This window comes from Cololabis saira, chromosome 1, assembly GCF_033807715.1.
Source record: "Cololabis saira isolate AMF1-May2022 chromosome 1, fColSai1.1, whole genome shotgun sequence".
NCBI lineage: Eukaryota > Metazoa > Chordata > Actinopteri > Beloniformes > Belonidae > Cololabis > Cololabis saira.
The window spans coordinates 2212505-2229667 of record NC_084587.1 but is presented as its reverse complement, the minus strand read 5'-3'; positions in this window follow the sequence as shown (position 1 = coordinate 2229667).

Here is a 17163-nt window from a genome sequence, read left to right as displayed (position 1 = left end):
GGGTGTCGTATTTGCGGTGTGTCTAGTAGGGCTGAACGATATGGACAAAATTTAATATCTCGATATTCATGCCAGATATCTCGATATCGATACGATACGATATGACTTCGGTTCGGTGAAAACCAAGCATTTTTCAGAAAAATAAAAACATCAAAAATCAAAAGAGTGCAGTTTTATTGATTAGAACTCACTGCCAGTCATCAACATTAACATAAAGTCACTCAATAATAAATAATAATCAAAATATTTTACTGTAGCTCCGCTTTAACGATAAATAACCAATGCAGTTAGAGTTAGAGTTCAGTACATGTTATTGATTGGACGCTGCAGCTGAACGGACTGTCACAACATCACTGCAGTTTCATGACGGAGTGAAGACAGATTACACATTAAACTCATGTTTCACTCCCAGGTTTCATATTTGATTTATTTTCTGTTTCAACAATTAAATATCTAAAAATGTTAACTTTCAATCTGATCAACAAAAGAACCAGAAACAACTTTCTTAATTTATTACTGCGCATGTGCAATCCCCCCATTTGTCCGATCCTTGTTTTTCAGTATCCTCCAACGAATAGGAAATAGACAAAAGAGTTTTCCACTCGCTGTTTTAATTCCCAATTTCGACTTTAAAACACATCAATTAATTTTTTATTATCAAAACAAAAGATGGGGAACGGATTATTTTGGTTTATTTCTCGTTTTTATAAACGGATGGACACGTCGCAATTTTCACCAAGCACGACTTGCACAACACCTCGCTCTGGTCGTCGACATCATCCTTTCTAAATCCAAAATACCTCCAAATAATGGAGGATGATTTATGTTTTGGCACAAAATTAGATTCTGCACTGCCACCGGCAGCATTATCCTCCACACTCATGTCTCTTTTCTTCCGTTTCGATTTCTCCGCTCTTCTCCGCTCTCCTGTGTGTGTGGCTGTGTGCGTCTGGTCTCAGTCTACGTCTCCCTCCCTCCCACCCTCCTATGTTTGTCATTGGTTGGCTTCAGCTGTCGATCAACAGCAAGCATGAAATAAGCTTTGTGGTTGGCTGGCCGTAATGGTGCGTTCAAGAGCAATCTTAAAAGTAATGTTTATGGAGACTGCTCGCGCTGTACAAGCAGGGCGAGCGGAAATATATCGTTTATATCGTTGCTTTTCCATTATTAATGTCTTGAATGTTCATATCTCGATATAGATACGATAACGGTATATCGTTCAGCCCTAGTGTCTAGTGAGCCGACACAGGCGACACGAGCCCACGCAGCAGTCGGCAGAGAGCGGGCGAAGTCGGGTTGGTGTGTCCTGGGCTTAAGCCCTGAATGGAGGCATGGTGTCGTAGAATTGTCAAATTGGGTTAATTCACCATTCGAATGGTTGCAGATTACTTTTGTAATACTGTATTTGACCCGGATCGTATAGAAATGTGATTCTTGCCATTGTGAGTATGAGATGTGTATGATTGGATTTGACTTTTATACAAGCATGAAACATGTCAATCATTTTTCTTTATTTTGTCCGTTGTAAAATGAGCACCGCTGTATTTTTAAATACAGTGGAAGGGCGTGTTCATGAGCCTACTGTCAATTGCATGTCAGTGACATTTTACACAGATAGGGGTGTATGGAGAAGACACGAATCCGTTGCGCAATCTTTTTAGAAAAAGAAGAACTCTGAGTTCACACCAGACTATTCACACTAAAAAATGTGTACATTTGTGATCAGTGCTGCTACCATTTAGTTTGGGAGTTCATTTGAAATGCACCAATGGAGTTTGGCTAGTGTAGTTTGAGGAGAAATAATTTACACATATGCACTGACACACAAACCCACATACAGATGATCTGAAGTTTGTGTTTAATGATTGGTGAGTTTTTGTATATGTGTAGTTTACACATCGGAATTTATCCCAAAATTTGTTTCATTTTTTTAAAGACTTTTATAAATACATTCTGATTAATTTGAATGAGAAAGAGGAGTAAACAGGAAGAGGAAAAAGAAGGCTAAAATAAATAAATAGGTGAAATGGTAAAAGCTGCTGATGGTCTTGCAGATCCATTTCGGGATACCGACTAGTTTGAAATTGGCTTGGTAGATTTGGAGTTAAAAATAAATAATCACATTATTGTATCTCCGTAGAGGAGCATGCACTTGCATTGCAGCTTGCAAACAAAAGATTAAGAATCTCCTGAAGGCTATATGATTCATCTGGAGACAATTTTCCGGCATGATTCTGGCATTCCTTTTGAACTTGCGGACAATAGAGCTTAACAGCAAGTTGATAAGGCATTATTTGATGGAATACTCCCTACAGTCCAACGTTTTGTGACAATAAATTATTGTTTATATATACAGTATATAAGTTCACTAGGGACTACTGTTTTACGTTGCAGGAGAGTTGCTGCACGGACAGTTTTGTGTGTGAGACAACCGAGCATGAACGGCCAGGACGGTTATGCTATTAACTTGTGTGTTGTTACTTTAATAAAACCATAACCCACTTGGGTTGAAATAAGAAAATTATGTGGTCCTTGACTAAGGAAACTGACAGAATTTAACAGGTTTTGCCCCCTTCTAATCTAAGGTGATGGGAGGGGGGATCTGGGGGATCTGAGGGACATAGCGATAACTGACCCTAGAGAATCATTAAGTCAAACCTCCGACCTGCCAGGAAGCAAAGGTCAAGAAGTGGGAGGACCACTTATCTGGGAAGAAGTCAGGACTCTGGCAGCCCTGACCCTTCCAGGGAAAGGTCAAGAATTTAATTTAATTTAATTTTATTTATTTATATAGCGTCTAATACAACAGATGGTGTCTCTAGACGCTTTCCAGAGATCCAGAACATGAACATAAACATAAACATAAACCCCCGAGCAATTATTATATAAACAATGGCAGGTAAAAACTCCCATAGTGGGAGAAAAGCCTTAAGCCAAACAGTGGCAAGGAAAAACTCCCCTTTAGGAGGGAAGAAACCTTGAGCAGGACCAGGCTCATAAGGGGGGACCCTCCTGCCGAAGGCCAGACTGGGGGAGTCAGGGACGTCAGCAGCACACAGCAGGCAGGTGGAAGCAGCAGCGGGATGACCAGAGGTGGGGGGGGGGGGCGTCAGCAGCACACAACAGTCATGTGGAAGCAGCAGCGGGATGACCAGAGGGGGGGGGGAGAAGAAGAAGAGGATGATGACAACGAGACCCCTACCCCTGTTGACATGCAAAACAATGCTGCGAAGCAAACAAGTACCTCCCAGAAAACCTGTTCCCCCCTGGTGGCTAAGTTGAGCCATGGGAGTTCCATGTCTCATCAGGAGGGAGGCAGGGTATGGTACATCACCAGGACTATATACCTTTTAAAAAAAAATGCTTGTAGGAGCAGGCCTAGTGGAGTGAACTAATGGCACTATAAAGCTAAGGCTCAGGAAAACCATGGAAGAAACTGGAAAACCATGACCTGAATGCCGGCCATTAGTTGAAATGTACATGAGAATCGTCACGCCCTTTGAGGTAGTGCATGGTCGCCCGTTCCAACTCCCCTCTATGGGAAGGAGAACCATGGCAAGAGAAAACCGAAGAGGCAAATCCACTCTTGATGTGGATGAGCAAATTGTTTGCTGTAAAATGTTCAAAGTTCTTTTGGGCTCCTGGTTTCTTCTCTCTCTCTCCTAAACAGAAACTGCTGAAACTGGGTGACCATATCCTGATTCGAGTGTTGAAAGGTCATCACCCCGTTGGGATGGCCCTTTTGTTGTCCAGATCAGGACACCGAAAGCAATAAAGGCTGCTGAACGATGTACGTGGGTTCACCAGTCACAGTGAAAGCTAGTAGAAAACTTTCCAGACCCTGAGTAGGCCGGAAGTCGGACGGTATCAAAACCCTTGTCCACTGAAGAACTCATCTGACGCCTACAGCCACGGGCCTGAAGAAGATGACCAGCCCAGACTGACTGGCTACAACAAGCTGGAGAGGATCTCCGACAGATGGAAGAAACTTTTCCACTAATGAGTCATGCTGACATGTTAGGAATTGTTCCTCAAACTCTTTACTTACATTGCTGTTGTAATGTATGAACATTGCTGTATGTTCATCCCTGATGAATGTGGTGCTGAATGTTACCAAAGCTATAGCCGAATTACGTCAGTTGATCAAAGTCGTGTCAGAAGACAGACGCTCAGCAGGTACCATCTTTTGGTCCTGACTGACTTCTGACCCCTGGACTGACATAATGACTAAAATTATGATTCTGATTATTACTGTCCTTGCACTGTTCTGTGTTTTCATTACCTGTATCATTCTGTGTCTAAGTGCAATGGTCCAAAGGACCATTGCAGACTTCCCTATTCCAGTATTCTGAGGTCTATTTACCGACAACTCCAACAACTCTAACCGATGAGAAGGATGTTTACGATGACACTGGAGGGTTCAATTTTGTTTACTGTGAAGTTTCAAAAGGACAACAGGAGGGAATTGTGAGGTTAATCAAACTTTTCAACTAGTTTAACCTTATGAAACCATCACATGCTTTGTTAACAGATGTCAGGACAGCCACTTCCTGATATACTCAAGGTTTCGACTGTCCAGGGGACAGCTGTCCCATTTTCCTTTAGGGTTAACTAAAGGTTAGCCTCAACCATCTGTTCAAAACCTCCAACAGAGTTCCTGTTTTGTCCGGAAAGCATTTGACCCATGTGACCCATTGCTTTTAAAAACGTTAAGCTTCTGCATACCACATATTACTTCCTCTTTAACTGAAATGTCACATGTGTGACATTTTAACCCCGATGTCTGTTTCCCCTCCGTATGTTTCCTGTTTTCTTCCCATTGTCCACTGTCTACGGTTGACAATCCTTATGTGGTCATTTCCTGTGAAATTCTCAATAAAAAGCCGATGCAAAGAGGAACCACTGAAGCACTGATCAGCAGCATTCACAAGAGAGCCCCCGTTGCTCTGAAGCTCTGACTTTACTTCCCCTCTTGCAGGAGCGCATTTAAAAATCATTTCCAACAGTCTTTGGTGTTTTTCTTTGTTAAGAGCTGGGTTTGATGCTGATTTAAACCTAACAATCTAACACGACATTTTAATATTGAGTCAAAAGCAACTGAGAAGACACTTAAATGGGACCTATTATGAAAAACATGTTTTTTCTTGCTTTAACATATATAAAGTGGTCTCCCCTCACCCTGCCAACACAGAATCAGGGGAAAGCAACAACATTCTGCAGGGTCTGTTCACCCCACCCCGCTAAGCCGTCCAGTGTCATCTGACTTTTACGAGCCGTTCAGATTTGTGCATTTTCGTTACGTAAGCAAAATGCAAACCACGCCTCGGTCTCCTCCGCTGCTGAAACCACGCCCACAACCAACTCCGCCGGCCGGAGCGTCCGCCATTGTTCAGAAGCGGTGGCTGTTTCCACAGCGAGAGACAGTAGAAATTAGGTTTTGCATCGACATTTACCCTCATAAAAGGATAAGTTCCAACAGCACGGACCCGGCAACTGCACACGAGTCAGTGGTAAGTGGCGTTAATTTTTTATGTTATTTATATATGTTTACAAGTATGATCTTTGCATGGGCTAAGTGTTTAGCTTAGCTCCGGTGTTACGGGCTCTATTAGTACCGTAATACATTTTTCTTCTGTTTATGGTTTCAGATCTTCCAAGCAATGCACCTGAAGCTATTCAACGACACCTTCAGAAGACATGCACGGTCCTTCCTTGAGCCAGCAATAGTGCATGAATGTTATTTAGATGCAACTTATCTTATTTTATTTTTTAACAATAAAGTTGCCATTTATGAACATTCAGTGTTGTGATTTCTTTACAGTTAACATGATTCATTTGTCTTGTAACATATGAAATGAAATGATGAGGAATCGGAGTAAATAACTGTGGTGTACCTGTCTAGAATTCAATTAAATCTTCCTGTGTGAATTAGTGTGAAGATGAGGTGACCCATCCCCTCTTCAGGTAACTAAAGGCTGATTTATGGTTCCGCGTTACATCAACGCAGAGCCGTGTCCCATGTCCACATGGGACACGCTTTGCAGTGTTGTGCATGAACGCGTTCAAATGAACGCGTTCATTGAACACGTTCATTTCTGTGAGAACGTTGAACTGAACGCAACATATTTACACATAAAGAACTTGAACGTGAACTTGTTCATTCTGCAGATCATGAACTGGAATTTGAACTGTTCAGATTATGTGAGTTGCAGCTTCCCTGTTTATGTCCAATTATTACGGAATAATCCTTATTTCACCAGCGGGCGGCGCACACATTTAAAATGCTCGACGAGCCTGTTGCAGTCTTTACGAATGTAGGCTGATTTATGGTTCCGCGTTACACCAACGCGGACCTACGGTGTAGGGTACGCGGCGTGCGGACCGTATAGTTCGCGTCACCGCGTACCTTACGCCGTAGTCTTCGCCGTCAATTTAACACGGAACCATAAATCAGCCTTGACGGATGAAGAGAGACGTTGCAGACGCAGCGTCAGCAAGCCGTCAGATGATGATCCGTTTATCATTATCTGTGGGAATTTTACACATCGTCTCCCAAAGAGTCTGACGGTAGGAAACTAACCTTTCTGTGCAAATTTTGTCCACCTGCGCTGAGAAAACAAGTCCGAGCGTCTGCCTCGTCAACTTCAAATTTGAAACGTCATGTGGAGTTAAAGCATCAGTCCAGTGTGAGGAAATATCTGCGAGTCCTTAACAATCAGAAAAGTTCCCAGAAAAACCAAGAGGTCTGATTTCCCAGTAACAGGTAGACAAATTGATAATGCACTACAATGTTGGAGATTTACAGCCTCTGAATAAAGTTGAAACGCCACTAGGACAATACATGATTGTATTCAGCAGGGGTCTCCAACCCTGTCCTGCATGTTTTACATGTTTCCTTGCATCATCACAAGTGATTCTAATTAATGGCCGTCATCAGCTTGTCATCCAGGTCTGCACAAGTCTGTTAATGACAGTCATTTATATCAGGGTTCTGAGGGGAAATATCTAAAACATGCAGGACAGGGGGTCCTGAGGACCAGGGCTGAAGACCACTGGTATACGGTGAACAGTTTTAGGATAGGGGGGCTTTTCATTCGTACTCCTCACCTAAAAAATATTGAAATGAACTGAATTTGAACTAGTTCAAAATGATAATGGTGAACTATGAACGTGAACAGTTCATTTTTAAACTATGTGAACTGAACTTTGAACTAGTTCATGAGAAGTATGAACTTGCACAACACTGACGCTTTGTGTACGGAGCCGCTGCTCTTCTGCCAGAACGAGGCTTTGTTCCCTCCCTTGCTACACGTCATTCAGGCAGCCAATCAGCGCAGAGCCTCATTATCATAGCCCCGCCCCCTCAGAATCCTCCATAGAAAAGGATGTCAGAAGCGGTAAAATTAGAGACATGGCCCAGAGGCTGAATTTCTGATTTATGTAGAAAAAACAAGCTTTCGATTGTTTTTCAGACATTCAAGGCCTGTTTAAAATATACATGAAATGCCATAATAGGTCTCCTTTAGCAGGGGAGGGCACAAAGCCTCACTACGGGCTGAAGAACAGTGGCTGTGTACACAAAGCGTGTCCCATGCGAGTGAGCTTCTGCGACAAAATAAATTCCATTGCTTTATTTTTTTTGTACTGGACTGTCCTAACTGGCCCCGAGTTTAACGGTTTCAGTGTGGACAGAGAGCGTCCGATGTCACGGAGCTCGACGCGATAGTCGGACGCTCGCATTCAGTTACACGGTGTAAACGGATCTTAAAGCCTGAATTACGGTTCTGCGCTAAATCGGCGCGTACCCTACGCCGTAGGCTCTGCGTTGGTGTAAAGCGGAACCATAAATCAGCCTTTAGTTCCCTGAAGAGGGAACCGGGTCACCTCGTCTTCACACTAATTCAGACAGGAAGATTTAAGTGAATTCTAAACAGGTACACCACAGTTATTTACTCCGATTCCTCATCATTTCATTTCTTATGTTACAAGACAAATTAATCATGTTAACTGTAAAGAAATCACAACACTGAATGTTCACAAATGAAAATAAAGAAATAAAATAACATAATTTGTATATAAATAACATGTATGCACTATTGCTGGCTCAAGGAAGGACCGTGCGTCTTCTGAAGGTGTCGTTGAACAGCTTCAGGTGCTCGGAAGATCTGAAACCAGACAGAAAAAATGTATTACTAATAGAGCTCTGTTGTTACCTAACACTCCGTTAGGGAACACTGGAGCCGCCAGGGCCACTCACCGGTCCGGTGAGTTGCCCCGGTGCTCCGGAGCTGAGCTAAATACTTAGCCCATGCAAAGATCACACTTGTTGACAAATATAAATAACATTAAAAAAATAACGTCACTTACCTCTGACTCGTATGCAGTTGCCGGGTCCGTACTGTTGGTACTGATCCTTTTATGAGGGTAAGTGTCGATGCAAAAACCGTCCCTCGCTGTGGAAACAGCCACACGATTTCCCGCTTCTAAACAATGGCGGACGCTCCGGTCGGCAGAGTTAATTGTGGGCGTGGTTTCATGCAGCAGAGGCTGAACCTATGGAAATCTGAGCCTATCGTTATGTAACGACAGGCGCAGATTCTGAACGGCTCGTAGAAGTCACATGACACTGGAAGGATCCTCCGGGCGGCTGTACAGACCCTGCAGAATTCGGTTGCTTTCCTCCTCTGAGTTGGCAGGGTGAGGGGAGACCACTTTATATATGTTAAAGCAAGAAAAAACGTGTTTTTCATAATAGGTCCCCTTTAAGCATTAGTTTTCAGTGACTACCATGTCACATTCTGAAAAGGGACCAAATTAAGAAAAAAGCGTTATTGGCATATAGTATGTTTTAAGTAAACTTAATGGTAAATTTAATCAGAGCTTCTGTTGAAGCCCTATCCTTTTTGCTTTGTTTTTTTTTTTTTTTTTACTGCATGATGTGGCCACGTGTCCTCTCGTTATTATGCTGATCGGGATTTCTTCAAAGACCCCGTGTGAACCTTGATGTTGGTTAATGTCTGTATGATTATCATCTAAAAATATCAATGCTGCTTCTCTCTGTTCAGTTTCGGTTCTGGGGACACAGAGCAGACCTGAACCAGAAACCCTGAGAGGTGTGGATGGTTGATATGGCATCAATAAGTATTTTATGTATTTTGGTCTTAAACCATTCAGCGATTTATAAACTAATAGAAGTAACCCATAAAGTCTGTTCTCTGAGCAGCGAGCGTAAAGATCCCATAACTGGAGTGATGTGATCCACTTTTATAGTTGAGAACCCAGGCAGCAGCATTTTGTATCAGCTGTAGCTGTCTGATGTAAATCCCTCTCACCAAGCAGAATTGAGGCCATTCAAAAAAATGCCAAAACCGGTCACTAAGAAACAAGTGATGTCATTTCTGGCCGTCACCAGTTAATGTCGACAGTGGGTCCCGCATTATGCTGAAATTGAGGCAACATTGGCAGCAATTGCCCATGGAAAAGGCCTAAAATGCATGTGTGCACTTTTACGTAGCTGCTGCCTAATCTCATTGTACCAGTATAATGATAATAAAGGCTTTCTATTCTAGTCTATTCTATTCTATTCTATTCTAAAAGCATCAGACCCTGTTATCTGGATTGACGAGGCTGACAAAGCCTTCACTGACCTGAAACTGACGTTACAGACGCCTCCGACACTTGGACTGCCTGACTGTTCTCGACCTTTCACCTTAACCCTGCTACCCTTTTGCCAACAGCTGAGGATGGAGAACCACACGCAGAGGAGGATTAAGGTAGTCATGGGCCCCTAGGCTATTTTTTCTCTGGGACCCCCCTTATGCATCATGTTCTCCCAGAAAAAAGTAATGTTGTGCCATGTGTAACAGTGCGCATGGCAGTAGCACTCATTTACTATGACAGCCTTTAGTTGTAACAAAAATACTACAGAACGCCATTTAAAGTACATCTGCAAGCTTAACAAACGTTAAGCTTTCTGAACCAAGACACATCTGCTGCAGCAGCACAGACCACACACACACACACACACACACACACACACACACACACACACACACACACACACACACACACACACACGAACCACCCTGTTCTATAGCAGAACACACTCTCACAGAGGCACAAATCAAGCAGTGGGGCAGAGGAATACAATTTCAACAAAAACTGTAATACAGCAGCAGCACATACAGCACCTGCGTGTGTGCGTGTGCGTGTGTGTGTGTGTGTGTGTGGGAGCACAACTTACCTTCACAGGGCTCTCTTTCTTGATTTCCTGGATGAGAAGTCTTTGAGGCTGGTACAATCCAGTTTTCGAAGAATGCCACTCTCAATGCTCATCAAAGACGGTGATTCAGTCTGTTTTGGCCCATTGTAGATCTTAGTCTATTCTTTACAAGTCCAAGTTTGGAAAAGGGACGCTCCCCACTGGCATTGGTGACAGGTAAAGTCATAAAGAGCCTCAGTGCTATGTCAACATTTGGAAACACTGACTGTAGTCTCCGTCCTCTTATATGACTCAGCAGTGACCTAGCTGAGGTGTCATCCTGTCCCTTAATTAATTCCCTGAATTGTACAATTTCATCCACAAATTCTTCCTCCAGATCACCTGGATATTTCCTCTGGAGATCAGCTGCTCTTGAACGGAGGTCTTGTATGGAGATAGATGGAATATTGTTCAGAAATCCAAATGTGTGCTGAACATGTGTGTAGGAGTGATCCCTCCGATCCATTTCAGCAAGGAGACGATCTATGGCAGCAAGGAACACTGTTGCTCTGAACCTGTCCCGGCCCGACTGCTCACAGTCCGGTTCAGTTGCCTCATCTGCTTGTTTTTTTCTTCTTCTGTGTCTGTGTGTGGCCGCTGTATATTGTTTGGACACTGTCGGAGACATGTTTTTTGCTTCACTCTCAAAGTTGTCAAAATGATCCGTAGGTTGGCCACATAATCCCTCAATGAGCTGATCAAATTGAAAGCATTACATAAATCCAGTTCCACAGTTTGCAGTGCAGTACTGGTCTTATGGAAACGTTGTAGTATTAAGTTCCACATGTTGCACAGGAATGCATTCTTTATTTTTTCCATTTTACTGTAGAGTGCCCTAGCTTCGTTTCGAGTTGTAAGATTTTGGCTGGAGTCATCACTTAACATCAGCAAGGTCTCTTGGATCCTCGCATAGTTCTGGTGCAGTGCTTTTGTCACTTGTGCGTGTGCTGACCATCTCGTGTCCGACAGACTTTTGTCTCAAGACAGCAGTTCACACTGTTAACCCCGACTAGTTTAAGTGTGTGTGCAGCGCACGGTACCCATTCAGCCAAAGGGTTAATCTTTTTGATGCGTGATTGAAGGCGACTGTAAGTGCTGGACATGTTGGCGGCATTATCGTAGCATTGGCCTCTGCAGTTATTTATATCAATAGTCATGTCCTGCAAAACACCAATAACAGACCGGCAGAGTGACTCTCCTGAGTGACTTTGAATAGGTAGAAACTTAACAAAGGCTCCTCAATCCTGCCATCAGGTGACACATATCTCATGATGAATGTCAGCTGATCAATGTGGGTCACATCTGGCGTGGAATCGACACTTATTGAAAAGTACTTTGCCACTTTGGTAACACTTTACAATAAGGGTCCCTTAATTAACGTTAGTTAATGCATTATTAAGCATTAATTAACAGTTTAATAATAGTTAAATAACCATTATTATGTATTACTTAACATTAATTAGCATATTAGTTAATGCATTAATAAACAGTTAGTTAATGCATTATTAAGCATTAATTAACAGTGTAATAATAGTTAAATAACCATTATTATGTATTACTTAACATTAATTAGCATATTAGTTAATGCATTAATAAACAGTTAATTAATGCCTATTGCTCAGAGTTAATTAATACATTAGTAAGCATTAATAAACATTACATGATGTAATTATTTATCCTTATGTATGCATTACTTAGTATTAAGTAATACATTAGTTAATACATAAGTAAAACGTTAATAATGTCCCTAGTAATCATTTACTAATGGTGTTTATTTGGAGTGAATATGCATTAAGTAACAGCTACCTAATACATCTACTAATCATTCGCTAATGGTGTACATGTTTACTGGATGGGCATTATTAAACAACTATTTAGAGTCTACCTGACCTTATGAACGGTAACCTGACATAAACCTTAATAAATGTATAGGAGTGGCTCATAACCATTACTTAACCATTAGTAAAGGCTTGCTGGACCCTTATTGTAAAGTGTAACACATTTATCCCTTAGGTAACACATTATTAATGCTTAACTGCCTCATAAGCATTACTTAACCATAATTAACCATTAGTAAATACTATTCTGGACCCTTATTGTAAAGTGTAACACATTTATCCCTTAGGTAACACATTATTAATGCTTAACTGCCTCATCACTATAAGCATGAACATTATAAATGATGGGCTGCTGTTTCAACTTGGCTTCTGTCGATCGGCAATCCAATCGTTTCACTGCGATTGAGAAGACAATCAACAATGTTTTTTTTTCTTGCCGATGTTATAAAACATACACATACCGTAGATGACCATTTAGTAGCCCGGGCGTTTAATATGCTAAATCCACTTGGACCCCAGGCGTTTATAAGAACCAGGCGGGTATTTGCACCAGGCTACAATTTATTTTTGCAATGAGCAGCAACAGACCATTACTTACAAAGAACATATGAGATCACCATAGTACCACTGGAACTAAAATTGTACACACTGTACACAACACAACACCTCACGAAGAGCTCCCGATCACGAATCGTGAGGTCGCAATAAAATCAAGCGTGTTTGAAATCCTGGTCGCTCCTCGTGAAGGAATCACAGTTGGAGCAGCTACGACCCGATTGGCCTCATCTTTTCACAGAGAGCATGCGCAATCTCTGATGTTACTATTATTTGTAGTTTAAGTTTTGCAAATTCACATTACAAATCATGTTTTAATAGCAAAAAAAAAGAGCGCAGTTCCACATACGGGGCGGGTCGCCGCGTACCCTGCGCCGTAGGCTCTGCGTTGGTGTAACGCGGAACCATAAATCAGCCTTACGGCCTACCCTGCACCGTAGGCTCTGCGTTGGTGTAACGCGGAACCATAAATCAGCCTTACGGCGTACCCTGCACCGTAGGCTCTGCGTTGGTGTAACGCGGAACCATAAATCAGCCCTCAGTGTGTGCGCTGTCGGCTGAACTCTTTTTTCTCTTCTCATTTTGCTGGGACGCCGGGTTTCTCCGCCGAGACAACTTTTGCGGTACGCGTTCTTTGTTGTGTCTAAAAATGATTCGCAGTGCACACACCCAATCAGAAACGGTACAGATATTTTGTGATTTTAATATATAAAAAAATAAAATTATAAATAATAAAGAATCCCCATGACTTTGATCAGGTGGGCAGGATGCAGGTTTGGGTGTGGGAACAGCCCACCCCTGCCCAAAACCGGCTTCGAGTTCCAGTACACAGACTTCAGGTAAACATGTGCATTTTATATGCATGCAAACATTTTTGGAGCGGAGCGGGGTGCAGTGTTACTGGAGCGCTGAGCGGTTATGGGTGGAGCGTTTTTTTTTTTTCATGCTCTGATATACAAAGACAGTTTGTCTGTGTAACGGCGACACACAGAGCTGATCAGAGCAGTATGAACGATACTGTACACAATACAATGCAAATACAGTGTTATTAACAGGTTATTACCGGTAGTCGCCCGGGCGTTTAATTGAACCGGCGTTTATTATGCCAAATGGGCTCGGACCCCCGGCGGCTATTAGAGCACAGGCGCGTATTTGCGCGCGGGCGACTATTTGGTCATCTACGGTATGCTGCTACAGCTGTGTAGTGCCCCACCCATTGTGCTCTGGCTCAGCTGATCGACGCTCAGACAGCAGTTAGATCTTGCAGTTTTTAACTCTTTTTATACACACAAAGTACAGCCAAATACCAGGCTAAAAAATACAGTATAGATCTCCACATTAGGATGGTGGACCAGAGCATGTGAGGGAAACAGAGCAGGTGATAATTTTCTTGCTCCTTGCTCACAGACCTGTCCAAAAAAGCAGCGTTGTACACTTAAACCCAAACCTGGCATCGTCAGATTCCAGTATGAGTTCTGTTTCAGATCTCTTCCCTCCCACAGTTTGAATAATAATTTAATCAATGACATACTTTTCGATAACAAACAGATCCAGCTAGAAAACAAGCTGGTTGTAGGCCAGGTATGGGTGGCCCTGGAGCTAAATTGGAGCGGGATGGAGCGGGAGCGCTGGTACACTTTTAAAATAAAAATCTGCACCCTGCTCCCTGCTTCTTGCCGCATATTTGCACTTCGCCACCAACCTTTACTGTTGCGCTTGTATTTGGTGCCTTTTGCATCTTCAATTGGTAAATGTCTTTGACATAACATTTAAACTCTTCTTTCTAAACATATTTCTGATAATTGCACATGATTTTGTAATGTTTTACCTCAAAATTCTGATCAAAATGTACATATTGAATCTTTGAATATACTAATTAATTTTTCCACATTGGTGATGTGGTTATAACTAGTCTCGTTTCCAAACTCTAATATTTCAAAATGATTGTCTGGGGAAGTTCCACCTCAATTTTGTAAAAATAAGCGGGTGTCTGGGTGGAAACGTTTTGTGAGTTTAAAAAAAAACAGTGTTGCAAAACCAACCAACAGTCTTTTAGGGTGGGCCTTTCGTTGCTAACATTGCTGACGTTTCTGGTAAGGTGTGTGCAAAGCAGAGCTAACCAATCATTGGTTGAGGATGAAAGACTAACACAGATTTTCATTTAATTTCATTTACTTGTTCTGCCCATGGAAACATTCAAATTGTACCAAAGGAAATAGCAAACAGTTGCATCTTTATCCATGTTCAGAAAGGAGCAGGAAAAAGAAAACTCTTATTTAACCTGCCTATTTTACCTATTTTACCTTTTCAAGGAAGCTGGTTGCAACCAGCGGTAGCACTATTACAAAATCCTGCACTAACTTCCCCAGACATTCAAGTCTTGTCCAGTCTCGACCTGAACGTTGGGCATCACAAGACTAAGTCATAATTAGCAGCCTAACAATTTGTAGCAGTTAATATAAAAAGTTACCTTTCTTTTATGTCTGAAGTGAATCATTTATCACCACGAAATGCTCCTTCCCCCAATTCTCTGTCCTTCTCTATGATGCAGCCTCTCCATCGCTGTCACGCAGACCTCCCGTTGCTTTGCCATTCTTGAAAGGGTTCTTGAGGATGCAGCAATGTTGTCCATCATGAAATCAAGCTGGCGAATAATAATAATAATAATAATAATAACAATAATAATTAAAGCTGCAAGCAGCGATGAACGAGCCCTCGGACTCACGTCCACCGCCCCCCATAAGCATATCAGAAATGACAGCACCCACGACTCTCTATGTCAAACCCTTAAAAAGTTATAGCAGAAAAACGGGACAACCAATCAGAAGAAGGGGTGGGGCTAATTCAGGCCAATGAAGGTCAAGGACTCCACACAGAATCTTATGACATCACCAATTCAATTCAATTCAATTTTATTTATATAGCGTCTAATACAACAGATGTTGTCTCTAGACGCTTTCCAGAGATCCAGAACATGAACATAAACATAAACATAAACATAAACATAAACCCCCGAGCAATTATTATATAAACAATGGCAGGTAAAAACTCCCTTAGTGGGAGAAAAGCCTTAAGCCAAACAGTGGCAAGGAAAAACTCCCCTTTAGGAGGGAAGAAACCTTGAGCAGGACCAGGCTCATAAGGGGGGACCCTCCTGCCGAAGGCCAGACTGGGGGAGTCAGGGACGTCGACAGCACACAGCAGGCAGGTGGAAGCAGCAGCGGGATGACCAGAGGTGGGGGGGGGGGGGGCGTCAGCAGCACACAACAGTCATGTGGAAGCAGCAGCGGGATGACCAGAGGGGGGGGGGGCGTCAGCAGCACACAACAGTCATGTGGAAGCAGCAGCGGGATGACCAGAGGGGGGGGGGGGTGCAGGCAGGCGGAAGCAGCAACAGCAGACATCCACGTAGGCAGGTGGAAGAAGCAATGGGATGACCAGAGGGGGGGGAGGGCCGGGAACACAGGCCAGAACGCAGCTCCTGAGGCTCCGGCCTGCAAACATACACAAAAGAGAAAAAAGGGGGGCCGGCACAAGAAACTACAGGAACAATGGACAAAAATGATAGCTATGAGATATTTATAATAAATAAAAATGGTAATGGAGAAGAGAGGCAGGGAAAAGGAGAGGAGAAGAAGGGTGAGAGGCACCGCCCAGCGGATCATGTCGGTGCCCCCCTGCAGCATAAGCCTATAGCAGCATATCTACCGCGAAGCTATATTTGAGACTAACTATTATAGTTTTGTTCTATAGCTGCGACAATGACTACTGACTCTAACACACTAAAGTTTACACTACCTAGAGATTTACCAACACCAGCTAGAGGTTTACTTAACACTAACTATAAGCTTTACTAAACAGAAAGGTTTTAAGTTTAGTTTTAAAGGTGGAGGTGGTGTCAGCCTCCTTAACCCAGATTGGAAGTTGGTTCCAAAGTAATGGTGCCTGATAGCAGAACGCCCGCCCTCCAAATCTACATTTAGATACTCTAGGAACTACGAGTAAACCTGCACCCTGGGAGCGGAGAGCTCGGCCAGGAACATAAGGCACTATCAAATCTTGTAAATACTGCGGAGCTAAGCCGTTTTGGGCTTTATATGCAAGTAATAAAATTTTAAATTGAATTCTGAATTTTACAGGTAGCCAATGGAGCGACGCTAACACTGGAGAGACGTGGTCTCTCCTGCTAATTCCTGTCAGTACTCGTGCTGCTGCATTTTGGATCAGCTGGAGCCTATTCAGCAAATTACTTGGACATCCTGCTAACAACACATTACAGTAATCCAGTCTAGAAGATACAAACGCATGAACTAGTTTCTCTGCATCCCTCTGCGAGAGGATTTTCCTAATTTTTGCAATATTACGGAGATGGAAAAACGCTATTTTACAAACCTGATTAACATATGGTTTAAACAACAAATCCTGATCGAAAACAACACCAAGGTTTCTCACAGTTGCACTGGAAGCCATCGCAACACCATCTAATCCCTTCCTAAGATGCTCTGGACC